The sequence below is a fragment of the Engystomops pustulosus genome, chromosome 7, assembly GCF_040894005.1.
Source record: "Engystomops pustulosus chromosome 7, aEngPut4.maternal, whole genome shotgun sequence".
Taxonomy (NCBI): Eukaryota; Metazoa; Chordata; class Amphibia; order Anura; family Leptodactylidae; genus Engystomops; species Engystomops pustulosus.
The window spans coordinates 70,036,075-70,054,493 of record NC_092417.1 but is presented as its reverse complement, the minus strand read 5'-3'; positions in this window follow the sequence as shown (position 1 = coordinate 70,054,493).

The following is an 18,419-nucleotide window of genomic DNA, read 5'->3' as shown; positions in this document are numbered from 1 at the left end:
TGATAGGCCTGCCTCAATAAATGGGTTTTAAGAGCACGTTTGAAGCTTTGGGGGTTCGGTATTCCATGGAATTGGTGCAGCTCGGGAGAAGTCCTCCATCTTGCCGATTGTAGTTTTTTTTTGAGAGCTGGAAACCCTGGTTGTTATGGGCCAAAAAAAGGTACTAAATGAGGACCGAGAGGCAAAATACTTTGAGGAATGATTCCCAGGGACACCTAGAGCAGAATTATGTATTTTAGTTTTTTTTTTTGCTCAGAATGACGGTTACACTTTAAATTTCCTCCCTTCTGAAGATGGGGATTTTCTATAAGTGCTTAAATTTGGTAACATGGCTCTTAGAAAAAGAATTGCATATGTCTATTTTCAGATTTTGAATCTCGTGTATTTATCGAAATAACCCCTTTTTCAACACATTTGGACTTTTGGCGTTGGGAGTGCCAGCCGTCACCAAAATTGAAAAAGCTCTAGGTTAAATCAATGTAATTTTTCCTGGGGAATCTGAAACTGTGATAAAAATGGGGGTTCCCATTTAAAGGACATCTACCACCAGGATGAAAAACTGTATAGAAATGAGTCTGTGGGGCTCCACGCTCCATTAATACCAATGGAGCCCCTCAGGTTCATTTGCATACAATCCTTCATCCTAGTAGTAGATACCCTTTAAAGGAAACCTACCGTTTCAAATGGTAGGTTTAAGCTGTAAACACCGAGCACCAGCTCAGGGTGAGCTGGTGCCGGTGCTTAGTTTCGTTAGTGTTAAAACCGCGGTATCGCGGTTTTAACACTTTTTAAACTTTATAGCATAAACTGCTTCGGCGCTGCGTGCGCACGATCGTGCGCGCGCCTACATAGGAAATGCCGCAAGCCGAAGCGGCTTCTGCTATAAAGTTTAAAAAGCTTAACGAAACTAAGCACCGGCACCAGCTCACCCTGAGCTGGTGCTCGGTGTTTACAGCTTAAACCTACCATTTGAAATGGTAGGTTTCCTTTAAGGTTTTTAAGTTGCCCCCGCCTAAGGGATGGGCAGATGAGGTGCTTGGTTTCATTGGATAGATTTTTGAAAAATATATGACACATTTTTTAATTTTTTCAATCCAATGTGTATTTTGCTATGTATTCCACCATTCCACACTTTTTCTTACACCCTCTTTATTTGTTAATATGGAGGCACAGTTACTATATTGGCTACTGTGGTACTACTATAACAATATTTCCTACTGTAAGATCACCGTTTCTATGTTGGCTATTGTGGGAGCAAGCTTTGTTTGAGTTGAAAGAAAAGATTTTACAAAAGTCGATGTACATAATTTATTAACTTACATTTATACAAAATTGGAAAAAATACCAATTTATGAGAGATCTTAGTGACTTCAAAGAAAACAAAGTCATGTTACATGTTAAAAACATGTTAACTCCAAACATCCCAGTGTGCAACACCACCGTATCGGGGTATGACACTATGAGCCAAGATTGGAGCTCCAAGTATTATCAAATCTTGAGGCCCAGGTAGAGCGAAGGTCAGTACTAAGAAAAGCTCTTATTAGGGTAAGAGTGGATTCTAGACCACCCAGAAAAAAAACAAACAAACAAAAAACATTGAATGATAAACATTTTTTCTTTATTTGAGCCCAGGTTGCCCCCCTCATGTGGCATCAAAACAGCACATTGCAGGAGACCTAGACAAGAACCAGGTGAACATTGTCTATCTTCACCAAGTAATATTGAGGATATACTTTTACTCCAAATACCATTTATTATATTGTGTGCTTTAAACTTTGAAGAACATGACTTTTGATCATTACAATATTGCTGTAGCAGCCTCCTAGTTTTACTTCCATGCCTCTTCATTGTGTTTCAGTTCCCTGCAGAGAGAAGAAAAAAAAAAGGAATAAGAAAACAAAAAAACAGTAAATCAAGAATAGGGTCTGTAGTATGTTACAATGTAGGTGTGCAAGTAAAGTGTGTCTGCTCTGTTCACCTCCGAGAGGGTTGTCTAAACTGCATACAACTGTAACAAAATCTATGAATCATTACAAGAGTGTTTTTAATTGAATATGATATATATATTACTGTAGTGTTGCAATATGAAATGTCAAGCCTCAGAAATTTGATGAAGTTTTCATTACACAAAGACTATATTTTATGTGTATGATATTATTTTTCTGTGGTACAACACTTCCAGCATACCAGTACTATGCACATTGCCAGACCCCAAAGAAAACAAGGATGGCCTTACCTCTGGAAAAGTTTACTTTTTATTCTTGAAAAGACTCATCCTGGAATCATTCCATCTATCAAGATAGTATCCAACAACAGCTCCTAGGGGCACCAGTGCATACGTCCACCCTTCTCGGATATGTGTAATAATATTCACCATGGTGGCTGGGAAGAAAGGTAAATACATTAATCAACTGTGAAACTGTCCACCATTGTGTGGAAAAGTAATAAAAGAATAAAGTTGCATAACTCTACCATATGCTCATATTGGGGGAGATTTATCATACGCTGGTTTAGGCCTATTGATAGATGCAGTGGGTGGCCAAAACGACACAAGCTGCTAGCTGGTGTCATTTTGTGAAAATACCACTAGGAAAAAACGTGGAATTTAAAAAAGAATTTGTGTCGCTAGAATAGCACTCACATACACCGAAACGGAGGAGGTGAACTCCGGCGTACTTCAGAGCAGCAGCGACACCTGGTGGACATCGGGCGCATGACCTTAGTGAATCCTGGCAGAGCCCGAATCAGCGTCGGAGAACGCGCCGCTGGATTGTGAATGAACCGTGTAAGTAAATGTGCCCTATTGTGTTTACAAAATGCATGTGTTACGCCGGTGACACACGTGCTGTTTTAGGTGCATTTTTTTCTTTTCATGTTTGCATCCTTGCTTTTCATATTGGTTTTTGAAAACGCATGTGTTTGTGATCTGCGTTTGGAACTCATGTGATTACATGCTCAAACAGCATGGAGAACACAATCACTGTGTTTTTACAAATTCCAAGATACACAACTGCATGCAAATAACCTACATCAAGCACATGCGTTTTCAATATCGCAACATAAATGCCACATGCATCACCGGCCTTAACACAGTGTTAACACACGTGTTTCACAAACATATGTGTTAACGCTATTTTAACCCCTTAAAGGGGTATTCTCATCTGGGCACTTACATTCAGTTTCATTAATCGGCCAAATATAAACATTTCTTCAATTGGATGTTATTAAAAGAAATGTTCCTGTGTGAAGATAATTTCTCATAAATGTAACCATGTTGTCCCTTAGAAACGAGATAGCTTCCTCGGATACGGCCACGTCTGATAGATTGAGTGCACAAAGAAAAAAAGCTTATTGTATATGAAATGTCTGGGGAGTTGCTGCAGGTCCTACAGCCGTCCTGTGGTAATGATTGCTGAATCCTGGTGGTCTGGCAGGGCTCTATAGCGCAAGTCTGGCCACCGCTGCCAGAGTGTGACGTGGTCGTATCCGAGGAAGCTATCTCGTTTCTAAGGGACAGAATAACTACATTTATGAGAAATTATCTTCACACAGGAACATTTTTTTTTAATAACATCCAATTGAAGAAATGTTTACATATGGCAAATGAATTTAATTAAATGTAAATGCCCAGATGGGAATACCCCTTTAAGGACGCAGGATTTTTTTGCTCATTTCTCGTTCTCTACCTTCAAAAATCCACAACTTTTTAATTTTTCCGTGTACAGAGCTGTGTGAGGGCTTATTTTGTGCGGAACAAACTTTACTTTCCTGTGATGTTATTTATTAACAAAAAAAAATGCAGAAAAATTGAAAAAAAATATGCATGTGCGTCATGTTCTTGTGGGCTCAGTTTTTACGACTTTCACTCTGCGCTCCAAATAACACCTCTACTGTATTCTTTGGTTCGGTACGATCGCGGTGATACCAAATTTATACAGGTTTTATTGCGTTTTAATACATTTTCAAAAATTAAACGAATGTTTAATTTTGGTTTACGGAGCTGGGGGAGGTGTCATTTTTTGAGAAATGAGCCGACGTTTTCATTGCTACCATTTTGAGGACTGTGCAACATTTTGATCACTTTTCATTAAATTTTTTTATGTCATGTTAAAAGGTGTAAAAGTCGCATTTCAGACATTTGGCGACATTTCCCGTTTCGGAGGTCACCGCCGGTCATAACCGTTATATATTTTGATAGATTGGGCATTTTGGGACGCGGCGATACCTAATGTGTCTGTGATTTTTTTTTACTGTTTATTATATTTTAGATCAGTTCTAGGGAAAAGGGCGTGATTTGAATTTTGAATATTTTATTAATTTTCTACATTTTTTTTTTTTTCTTGTTGTTTTTCACAATTTTTTAGACCCTCTAGGGTACATTAACCCTAGATGGTTCGATTGTTCCTACCATATACTGCAATGCTACTGTATTGCAGTATATGGTGTTTTTGCATATCATTCATTACAGTGAGCCACCGCTCATTGTACGGGCGCGTTCATACGTTGTGTTTTGACCCGCGTTTTCATTGCGTTTGAAACGCATATACAACAGCTGAGGAAAGGTGATCAATGGATGCATTAAAAAAAACCGCATGCGGATTTTAACGGACTGCTTAAAAACGGCCCAAAAACGGCCTTTTTAAGTTACATTTTTAGTTGGTTTTAGTTAAATCGTTAAAAAAGGCATCCGTTTTTTGAAAACGCATCTGTTTTTGTCTGGTTTTCCGAATTTGGTTTGGTTTTCCGAACAAAAACGGCTGCGTTTTCAAAAAAACACATGCATTTAAAAAAAACCAATGCGTGTTTTAACGATCTGAAAACGCACTACCTAAAAACAATCTAAAAACGCCACGTGTGACTTGACACTTAGGCCGCGGTCACGCGTACCGCTAGGCGTCCGTCAAAACGCGACGCTAGCGCACAGGGGAAGGTCCTCGGCCCGAACGCACATGCGTTTCCAGGGAAACGCCTGCGATCGGGAACGAGCCGCCGGTGTTTCGCGTTAAATTAAAGCAAAACACCGGCGGCTCGTTCCCGAGGGTAGGCGTTTCCATAGAAACGCCGATGCGATCGGGCCGAGGCCCGCTCCGATGGGCGCGACTTTGGCTGCGTTTGCGAGCGCAGACAAAGCGCTACGTGTGGCGCCAGCCTTATGCGGTTTTTCAAATGTTCAAATGCATTGCTTGATGTTTATTAATTGCATTCAGCTGTGTCTCTTGGACTTTGTAAAAGACCAGTGATCTTTTTTTCTATGCTTTGTGCATGTAATCGCATGCGTTTCAAAACGGAGACCACAAACACATGCGTTTTCAACTGCTTTGACGACCGAAATAAAAACGCCTCTCCAAAAAACACAGACAAAAATGCCAAATTAAGACACTTTAACCAAAAACCCATTAAAAAAGCCAACATGCAAATAAGATGCATTTTTTCAAGTATGCAAGTATTGCCAGAGCACCATCAAGAGATCATGTTCACACTGACCAGTCCAAGTGGTCTGACCATATTATAATAGACTTGGAGCAGATTAGGCTCCTTTATTTAAAACAATTCTCTTATTAAAGACTGAACTCAGTGATGATCTGCAGTCTTTTTCTTTATACATGGATACATACAGTACAGTTTATACATTCTGTCATTAAAAAAACAAAACTATCCTTGTTGTCTATAAGAACCAATCACAGATCAGTTTTCATTTCCAAAAGAAATGAATGCGGTTCTGTGATTGGTTGCCATGTCAACATAAAAACTCCCACGATGCCCGGCCGCCTTCATGGCCGGAAGTGTGCACATGTTCCCGCCGTCTCACAGCAATGGAGAGTTTGGCGGACGTTTACACGTGGTGTTCGCCGTGTGCTTCATGTTTCCCGCCAATGAGATCCACTCGGCCGGGATAACCGAGCAGAAGCTGCTGTCCGGCGGGTTAGTGAGCGAGAACGTGGCTTCATCCACTATCATGTACGCGGGCCACGGCTGCGTTATTGGGGTGAGTGCGCACCATGCGGGGTTCTTAATGCACTTCGTGCAGCTGTGCCGTCGGTGAGTGTTTTCCCCTACATATCTGAACTTCTCGGTACTCCCCCCCCCCCCCACACACACACACATGATGTTGCTCCCCCCCCCCCCCATTGGTACATTAGCACCAATAAACCCCCCCCCCCATTGGTACATTAGCACCAATAAACCCCCCCCCCCATTGGTATATTAGCACCAATAAACCCCCCCCCATTGGTACATTAGCACCAATAAACCCCCCCCCATTGGTACATTAGCACCAATACCCCCCCCCCCCCATTGGTACATTAGCACCAATAACCCCCCCCCCCCATTGGTACATTAGCACCAATAACCCCCCCCCCCATTGGTACATTAGCACCAATAACCCCCCCCCCATTGGTACATTAGCACCAATAACCCCCCCCCCCCCCCATTGGTACATTAGCACCAATAACCCCCCCCCCCCCATTGGTACATTAGCACCAATAACCCCCCCTCCCCATTGGTACATTAGCACCAATACCCCCCCATTGGTACATTAGCACCAATACCCCCCCATTGGTACATTAGCACCAATACCCCCCCATTGGTACATTAGCACCAATACCCCCCCATTGGTACATTAGCACCAATGCCCCCCCATTGGTACATTAGCACCAATGCCCCCCCATTGGTACATTAGCACCAATGCCCCCCCATTGGTACATTAGCACCAATGCCCCCCCATTGGTACATTAGCACCAATACCCCCCCATTGGTACATTAGCACCAATACCCCCCCATTGGTACATTAGCACCAATACCCCCCCATTGGTACATTAGCACCAATACCCCCCCATTGGTACATTAGCACCAATACCCCCCCATTGGTACATTAGCACCAATACCCCCCCATTGGTACATTAGCACCAATACCCCCCCATTGGTACATTAGCACCAATACCCCCCCATTGGTACATTAGCACCAATACCCCCCCATTGGTACATTAGCACCAATACCCCCCATTGGTACATTAGCACCAATACCCCCCCATTGGTACATTAGCACCAATACCCCCCCATTGGTACATTAGCACCAATACCCCCCCCATTGGTACATTAGCACCAATACCCCCCCATTGGTACATTAGCACCAATACCCCCCCCCATTGGTACATTAGCACCAATACCCCCCCATTGGTACATTAGCACCAATACCCCCCCATTGGTACATTAGCACCAATACCCCCCCATTGGTACATTAGCACCAATACCCCCCCATTGGTACATTAGCACCAATACCCCCCCATTGGTACATTAGCACCAATACCCCCCCATTGGTACATTAGCACCAATACCCCCCCATTGGTACATTAGCACCAATACCCCCCCATTGGTACATTAGCACCAATACCCCCCCATTGGTACATTAGCACCAATACCCCCCCATTGGTACATTAGCACCAATACCCCCCCATTGGTACATTAGCACCAATACCCCCCCATTGGTACATTAGCACCAATACCCCCCATTGGTACATTAGCACCAATACCCCCCCATTGGTACATTAGCACCAATACCCCCCATTGGTACATTAGCACCAATACCCCCCCATTGGTACATTAGCACCAATACCCCCCCATTGGTACATTAGCACCAATACCCCCCCATTGGTACATTAGCACCAATACCCCCCCATTGGTACATTAGCACCAATACCCCCCCATTGGTACATTAGCACCAATACCCCCCCATTGGTACATTAGCACCAATACCCCCCCATTGGTACATTAGCACCAATACCCCCCCATTGGTACATTAGCACCAATACCCCCCCATTGGTACATTAGCACCAATACCCCCCCATTGGTACATTAGCACCACCATGGTACATTAGCACCAATACCCCCCATTGGTACATTAGCACCAATACCCCCCCATTGGTACATTAGCACCAATACCCCCCCATTGGTACATTAGCACCAATACCCCCCATTGGTACATTAGCACCAATACCCCCCATTGGTACATTAGCACCAATACCCCCCCATTGGTACATTAGCACCAATACCCCCCCATTGGTACATTAGCACCAATACCCCCCCATTGGTACATTAGCACCAATACCCCCCCATTGGTACATTAGCACCAATACCCCCCCATTGGTACATTAGCACCAATACCCCCCCATTGGTACATTAGCACCAATACCCCCCCATTGGTACATTAGCACCAATACCCCCCCATTGGTACATTAGCACCAATACCCCCCATTGGTACATTAGCACCAATACCCCCCCATTGGTACATTAGCACCAATACCCCCCCATTGGTACATTAGCACCAATACCCCCCCATTGGTACATTAGCACCAATACCCCCCCATTGGTACATTAGCACAATACCCCCCCATTGGTACATTAGCACCAATACCCCCCCATTGGTACATTAGCACCAATACCCCCCCATTGGTACATTAGCACCAATACCCCCCCCATTGGTACATTAGCACCAATACCCCCCCATTGGTACATTAGCACCAATACCCCCCCATTGGTACATTAGCACCAATACCCCCCCATTGGTACATTAGCACCAATACCCCCCCATTGGTACATTAGCACCAATACCCCCCCATTGGTACATTAGCACCAATACCCCCCCATTGGTACATTAGCACCAATACCCCCCCATTGGTACATTAGCACCAATACCCCCCCATTGGTACATTAGCACCAATACCCCCCCATTGGTACATTAGCACCAATACCCCCCCATTGGTACATTAGCACCAATACCCCCCCATTGGTACATTAGCACCAATACCCCCCCATTGGTACATTAGCACCAATACCCCCCCATTGGTACATTAGCACCAATACCCCCCCATTGGTACATTAGCACCAATACCCCCCCATTGGTACATTAGCACCAATACCCCCCATTGGTACATTAGCACCAATACCCCCCCATTGGTACATTAGCACCAATACCCCCCCATTGGTACATTAGCACCAATACCCCCCCATTGGTACATTAGCACCAATACCCCCCCATTGGTACATTAGCACCAATACCCCCCCATTGGTACATTAGCACCAATACCCCCCCATTGGTACATTAGCACCAATACCCCCCCATTGGTACATTAGCACCAATACCCCCCCATTGGTACATTAGCACCAATACCCCCCCATTGGTACATTAGCACCAATACCCCCCCATTGGTACATTAGCACCAATACCCCCCCATTGGTACATTAGCACCAATACCCCCCCATTGGTACATTAGCACCAATACCCCCCCATTGGTACATTAGCACCAATACCCCCCCATTGGTACATTAGCACCAATACCCCCCATTGGTACATTAGCACCAATACCCCCCATTGGTACATTAGCACCAATACCCCCCCATTGGTACATTAGCACCAATACCCCCCCATTGGTACATTAGCACCAATACCCCCCCATTGGTACATTAGCACCAATACCCCCCATTGGTACATTAGCACCAATACCCCCCCATTGGTACATTAGCACCAATACCCCCCCATTGGTACATTAGCACCAATACCCCCCCATTGGTACATTAGCACCAATACCCCCCCATTGGTACATTAGCACCAATACCCCCCCATTGGTACATTAGCACCAATACCCCCCCATTGGTACATTAGCACCAATACCCCCCCATTGGTACATTAGCACCAATACCCCCCATTGGTACATTAGCACCAATACCCCCCCATTGGTACATTAGCACCAATACCCCCCCATTGGTACATTAGCACCAATACCCCCCCATTGGTACATTAGCACCAATACCCCCCCATTGGTACATTAGCACCAATACCCCCCATTGGTACATTAGCACCAATACCCCCCCATTGGTACATTAGCACCAATACCCCCCCATTGGTACATTAGCACCAATACCCCCCCATTGGTACATTAGCACCAATACCCCCCCATTGGTACATTAGCACCAATACCCCCCCATTGGTACATTAGCACCAATACCCCCCCATTGGTACATTAGCACCAATACCCCCCCATTGGTACATTAGCACCAATACCCCCCCATTGGTACATTAGCACCAATACCCCCCCATTGGTACATTAGCACCAATACCCCCCCATTGGTACATTAGCACCAATACCCCCCCATTGGTACATTAGCACCAATACCCCCCCATTGGTACATTAGCACCAATACCCCCCCATTGGTACATTAGCACCAATACCCCCCCATTGGTACATTAGCACCAATACCCCCCCATTGGTACATTAGCACCAATACCCCCCCATTGGTACATTAGCACCAATACCCCCCCATTGGTACATTAGCACCAATACCCCCCCATTGGTACATTAGCACCAATACCCCCCCATTGGTACATTAGCACCAATACCCCCCCATTGGTACATTAGCACCAATACCCCCCATTGGTACATTAGCACCAATACCCCCCCATTGGTACATTAGCACCAATACCCCCCATTGGTACATTAGCACCAATACCCCCCCATTGGTACATTAGCACCAATACCCCCCCATTGGTACATTAGCACCAATACCCCCCCATTGGTACATTAGCACCAATACCCCCCCATTGGTACATTAGCACCAATACCCCCCCATTGGTACATTAGCACCAATACCCCCCCATTGGTACATTAGCACCAATACCCCCCCATTGGTACATTAGCACCAATACCCCCCCATTGGTACATTAGCACCAATACCCCCCCATTGGTACATTAGCACCAATACCCCCCCATTGGTACATTAGCACCAATACCCCCCCATTGGTACATTAGCACCAATACCCCCCCATTGGTACATTAGCACCAATACCCCCCCATTGGTACATTAGCACCAATACCCCCCCATTGGTACATTAGCACCAATACCCCCCCATTGGTACATTAGCACCAATACCCCCCCATTGGTACATTAGCACCAATACCCCCCCATTGGTACATTAGCACCAATACCCCCCCATTGGTACATTAGCACCAATACCCCCCCATTGGTACATTAGCACCAATACCCCCCCATTGGTACATTAGCACCAATACCCCCCCATTGGTACATTAGCACCAATACCCCCCATTGGTACATTAGCACCAATACCCCCCATTGGTACATTAGCACCAATACCCCCCCATTGGTACATTAGCACCAATACCCCCCATTGGTACATTAGCACCAATACCCCCCCATTGGTACATTAGCACCAATACCCCCCCATTGGTACATTAGCACCAATACCCCCCCATTGGTACATTAGCACCAATACCCCCCCATTGGTACATTAGCACCAATACCCCCCCATTGGTACATTAGCACCAATACCCCCCATTGGTACATTAGCACCAATACCCCCCCATTGGTACATTAGCACCAATACCCCCCCATTGGTACATTAGCACCAATACCCCCCCATTGGTACATTAGCACCAATACCCCCCCATTGGTACATTAGCACCAATACCCCCCCATTGGTACATTAGCACCAATACCCCCCCATTGGTACATTAGCACCAATACCCCCCCATTGGTACATTAGCACCAATACCCCCCCATTGGTACATTAGCACCAATACCCCCCCATTGGTACATTAGCACCAATACCCCCCCATTGGTACATTAGCACCAATACCCCCCCATTGGTACATTAGCACCAATACCCCCCCATTGGTACATTAGCACCAATACCCCCCCATTGGTACATTAGCACCAATACCCCCCCATTGGTACATTAGCACCAATACCCCCCCATTGGTACATTAGCACCAATACCCCCCATTGGTACATTAGCACCAATACCCCCCCATTGGTACATTAGCACCAATACCCCCCCATTGGTACATTAGCACCAATACCCCCCCATTGGTACATTAGCACCAATACCCCCCCATTGGTACATTAGCACCAATACCCCCCCATTGGTACATTAGCACCAATACCCCCCCATTGGTACATTAGCACCAATACCCCCCCATTGGTACATTAGCACCAATACCCCCCATTGGTACATTAGCACCAATACCCCCCCATTGGTACATTAGCACCAATACCCCCCCATTGGTACATTAGCACCAATACCCCCCCATTGGTACATTAGCACCAATACCCCCCCATTGGTACATTAGCACCAATACCCCCCCATTGGTACATTAGCACCAATACCCCCCATTGGTACATTAGCACCAATACCCCCCCATTGGTACATTAGCACCAATACCCCCCCATTGGTACATTAGCACCAATACCCCCCCATTGGTACATTAGCACCAATACCCCCCCATTGGTACATTAGCACCAATACCCCCCCATTGGTACATTAGCACCAATACCCCCCCATTGGTACATTAGCACCAATACCCCCCATTGGTACATTAGCACCAATACCCCCCCATTGGTACATTAGCACCAATACCCCCCCATTGGTACATTAGCACCAATACCCCCCCATTGGTACATTAGCACCAATACCCCCCCATTGGTACATTAGCACCAATACCCCCCCATTGGTACATTAGCACCAATACCCCCCCATTGGTACATTAGCACCAATACCCCCCCATTGGTACATTAGCACCAATACCCCCCCATTGGTACATTAGCACCAATACCCCCCCATTGGTACATTAGCACCAATACCCCCCCATTGGTACATTAGCACCAATACCCCCCCATTGGTACATTAGCACCAATACCCCCCCATTGGTACATTAGCACCAATACCCCCCCATTGGTACATTAGCACCAATACCCCCCATTGGTACATTAGCACCAATACCCCCCCATTGGTACATTAGCACCAATACCCCCCCATTGGTACATTAGCACCAATACCCCCCCATTGGTACATTAGCACCAATACCCCCCCATTGGTACATTAGCACCAATACCCCCCCATTGGTACATTAGCACCAATACCCCCCCATTGGTACATTAGCACCAATACCCCCCCATTGGTACATTAGCACCAATACCCCCCCATTGGTACATTAGCACCAATACCCCCCCATTGGTACATTAGCACCAATACCCCCCCATTGGTACATTAGCACCAATACCCCCCCATTGGTACATTAGCACCAATACCCCCCCATTGGTACATTAGCACCAATACCCCCCCATTGGTACATTAGCACCAATACCCCCCATTGGTACATTAGCACCAATACCCCCCCATTGGTACATTAGCACCAATACCCCCCCATTGGTACATTAGCACCAATACCCCCCCATTGGTACATTAGCACCAATACCCCCCCATTGGTACATTAGCACCAATACCCCCCCATTGGTACATTAGCACCAATACCCCCCCATTGGTACATTAGCACCAATACCCCCCATTGGTACATTAGCACCAATACCCCCCCATTGGTACATTAGCACCAATACCCCCCCATTGGTACATTAGCACCAATACCCCCCCATTGGTACATTAGCACCAATACCCCCCCATTGGTACATTAGCACCAATACCCCCCCATTGGTACATTAGCACCAATACCCCCCCATTGGTACATTAGCACCAATACCCCCCCATTGGTACATTAGCACCAATACCCCCCCATTGGTACATTAGCACCAATACCCCCCCATTGGTACATTAGCACCAATACCCCCCCATTGGTACATTAGCACCAATACCCCCCCATTGGTACATTAGCACCAATACCCCCCCATTGGTACATTAGCACCAATACCCCCCCATTGGTACATTAGCACCAATACCCCCCCATTGGTACATTAGCACCAATACCCCCCCATTGGTACATTAGCACCAATACCCCCCCATTGGTACATTAGCACCAATACCCCCCCATTGGTACATTAGCACCAATACCCCCCCATTGGTACATTAGCACCAATACCCCCCCATTGGTACATTAGCACCAATACCCCCCCATTGGTACATTAGCACCAATACCCCCCCATTGGTACATTAGCACCAATACCCCCCCATTGGTACATTAGCACCAATACCCCCCCATTGGTACATTAGCACCAATACCCCCCCATTGGTACATTAGCACCAATACCCCCCCATTGGTACATTAGCACCAATACCCCCCCATTGGTACATTAGCACCAATACCCCCCCATTGGTACATTAGCACCAATACCCCCCCATTGGTACATTAGCACCAATACCCCCCCATTGGTACATTAGCACCAATACCCCCCCATTGGTACATTAGCACCAATACCCCCCCATTGGTACATTAGCACCAATACCCCCCCATTGGTACATTAGCACCAATACCCCCCCATTGGTACATTAGCACCAATACCCCCCCATTGGTACATTAGCACCAATACCCCCCCATTGGTACATTAGCACCAATACCCCCCCATTGGTACATTAGCACCAATACCCCCCCATTGGTACATTAGCACCAATACCCCCCCATTGGTACATTAGCACCAATACCCCCCCATTGGTACATTAGCACCAATACCCCCCCATTGGTACATTAGCACCAATACCCCCCCATTGGTACATTAGCACCAATACCCCCCCATTGGTACATTAGCACCAATACCCCCCCATTGGTACATTAGCACCAATACCCCCCCATTGGTACATTAGCACCAATACCCCCCCATTGGTACATTAGCACCAATACCCCCCCATTGGTACATTAGCACCAATACCCCCCCATTGGTACATTAGCACCAATACCCCCCATTGGTACATTAGCACCAATACCCCCCCATTGGTACATTAGCACCAATACCCCCCCATTGGTACATTAGCACCAATACCCCCCCATTGGTACATTAGCACCAATACCCCCCCCATTGGTACATTAGCACCAATACCCCCCCCATTGGTACATTAGCACCAATACCCCCCCATTGGTACATTAGCACCAATACCCCCCCATTGGTACATTAGCACCAATACCCCCCCATTGGTACATTAGCACCAATACCCCCCCCATTGGTACATTAGCACCAATACCCCCCCCATTGGTACATTAGCACCAATACCCCCCCCATTGGTACATTAGCACCAATACCCCCCCCATTGGTACATTAGCACCAATACCCCCCCCCATTGGTACATTAGCACCAATACCCCCCCATTGGTACATTAGCACCAATACCCCCCCCATTGGTACATTAGCACCAATACCCCCCCATTGGTACATTAGCACCAATACCCCCCCCATTGGTACATTAGCACCAATACCCCCCCCATTGGTACATTAGCACCAATACCCCCCCCATTGGTACATTAGCACCAATACCCCCCCCATTGGTACATTAGCACCAATACCCCCCCCATTGGTACATTAGCACCAATACCCCCCCCATTGGTACATTAGCACCAATACCCCCCCCATTGGTACATTAGCACCAATACCCCCCCCATTGGTACATTAGCACCAATACCCCCCCATTGGTACATTAGCACCAATACCCCCCCCATTGGTACATTAGCACCAATACCCCCCCCATTGGTACATTAGCACCAATACCCCCCCCCATTGGTACATTAGCACCAATACCCCCCCCATTGGTACATTAGCACCAATACCCCCCCATTGGTACATTAGCACCAATACCCCCCCCATTGGTACATTACAGACTACTGGAGTGGTCCTCAGGAATTGGGTCACCAGCCTGGTAGCAGATGCAGGCTGGGATGGAGCTGTGTTCAGTTGTGGAAGGTGCAGCTTTTATCCTGGGTTTAGCTGAGTGTTAGTGCTGATGGTGCGCAGACAGTTTCTCTCCTCTGACATGATGTGCTCTATAGTGAGAGCTGAGGCCTGTGGTAAGAGCATGTGCGCTAAGATCTCTGGAACTGACTGACCTTTCTGGTCAGAGGTGGCTGGAAAAGAGGACTTGCCCCTCCCTTTTCAGGGGTTTTGTTATCCTGGTCAGGCGGTGGCTAACTCTCCAATGACACTCCAGTGTACATGGTGCAATACAATTGGTAGACAGAATCGCATCCATTTAACCCTTGCCTGTTCAGGCAGAATCTACAGCTGCTGATTACCTGAGACTTACTGCATTCCCTCTTTATGAGTTGATCAGACTCACTAGATGGGTTCTAACAGGTTGAGGGCCTTATTCGCTACTCCTCTGCCCATATATTGGCAGGGGTGTTGCATATCCCCTTTGTCATCAGGTACGTACAAGTTATACCTGTAACTACTCATTCCGGGAACTGGAGCCCTGTATCGGCTGTATGCAGACTAACGCCAACATCAAGCTTGTGAAGTACTGCTACGTGCCCAACAAAGGAGAGTGCCAGCAGTTCTACTGCCAACCCGTGTGGTGCCTGACCTGTAGGGGCAAGTGGTTCAAGCGCCCGGAACAGCATCATCCAGAGACCTGCTTGTCCAGCAAATTTCTACGCCCCTCCTGTCCCGCCAGATTGTTTATAGTGGATGTTTGCATTATACAGTGAACTCTCCTTTATGCTGTTTATGTGATTTTATATCTTATAAAGTTTCTTTTTTAAGATGCTCAGTGTTCTAATAGGTCCATGGACGTTGGGAAGATCTGACCAGCGGGGCCTGCCTCAACTTACATATGGCTGAACAGGAGGAGTGTAATGGCCCTTGTATGGGGTTATCTACTTTGTGGGGGATTGAAATGAGGTATTGAAAAATAAGGATCACTGCAATGGAGTTTTAAAATGGCCAAAAACCTTATGGAGCCCTCATATTGGGAGAAAACATTTCTCTAAAGCAATCACTTGTACATCATTGCATTTAGCTTTCTGGAGATCTGTCCAGGATGTAACTACAAGTCATGCTGGGACTTGTAGTTCCATGTAGCAGAGCAGGAATTGTTTTACTATGTAAAATAATCAATTACTGACTCTATTAACAAAATGTGTAATAAAATCTGTTATATTAAAGTGTCTTCCTTATTGAGTCTCCTCTTTTCTTTATAGAAGTGCCCTAAAATCGGAAAGGGTTAAGCATGCGTTTTAAAAACCATACCATGCATTTGGCAGCTTTGAATCTGTTCATCTATTAAGATGCTTACAAACAGAGCAAAAATGCCATGTGTGGCATCAACCTTGGCACACAGCAAAAGTCCATATCTAATACATGTGATTGGCTTTCCTAAGTAGACGGGTTATAAGGGCAGGTTTGAAGTTCATCATTAAATTACTTTTATGAACATTGTAGGATTAAGGATATAGAGTAGTATTCAAAGTCCTAACATCTGGGCACATGTTGGTTTGGGCGGTGGGGAGGGGGCCCTAGTTGTGTGAAAAGGCAATGGGACACTTAATCCACCACTGCTCACCGTGTATGGAGAGGGTACCGCTTGTCAACCCTCTTCATACATATTTAAAGGGAACCTACCACCACGATTCTACCTATAAAGGTAGAACGGGTGGTAGGTGGATGTAAGGGACGCGAGGATAGCTCTTTTTAGAGTTAATCCTCACGTCCCCGCTAACTTTTGGTAAACTTTATTGAAGTAATATGTAAATTTAGTTTTGCGGCTACTGGGGCGTGGAGTAGCTGGGCAGGAGGCTACACAGTGCGGCTACTCCACGCCCCAGTAGCGACGTTACTCCTCCTACCCTGCGCATGCGCAGAACGCCATCATGACGGATGAGGGCGCGCAGCTACGAGGAGCTGTGCGCCGCACACAACAGGGTAGGAGGAGTAATGTCGCTACTGGGGCGTGGAGTAGCCGCGCTGTGTAGCCTCGTGCCCGGCTACTGTACGCCCCAGTAGCCGCATAACTAAATTTCCATATTAGTTCAATAAAGTTTACCAAAAGTTAGCGGGGACGTGAGGATTAGCTCTAAAAAGAGCTATCCTCACGACCCTTACATCCACCTACCACCTGTTCTACCTTTTATAGGTAGAATCGTGGTGGTAGGTTCCCTTTAATGGAATTATGATATACGTGAAGGTAATAACGCATTAAGAGGATAAAACTGGGCCTTCACAATTAAGCTGCATTCACACAACAATTGTGGGGATGTATGTACATCCTTATGGCACAACAAATAAATCGGGGTGTTGGTTGTCGGCAGTACTGCACCTGAACTATAAAACCGTGAGGCTCACATAATCGCCATAGAACCCCCAATACCGCCACCTCCTAATGCAATACATATGTGTTCTATTCTCTTGTATGACTGGACACTATAAGAATCTTTAGAAAGTGACAGATTCTGGGGAGCATATTCAAATAAAACAAGACATTACTGAGTACAAACCGTCATATGAAACAATAGGAACCTGACATTTTCTGGAAAACAGACATGAGAAGTACCTAGAATTGGTTAATAAAGAGAGTTACAGGTTGCATGCGGTTAGCGAGTGTGATAGGCCTGCCTCAATAAATGGGTTTTAAGAGCACGTTTGAAGCTTTGGGGGTTCGGTATTCCATGGAATTGGTGCAGCTCGGGAGAAGTCCTCCAT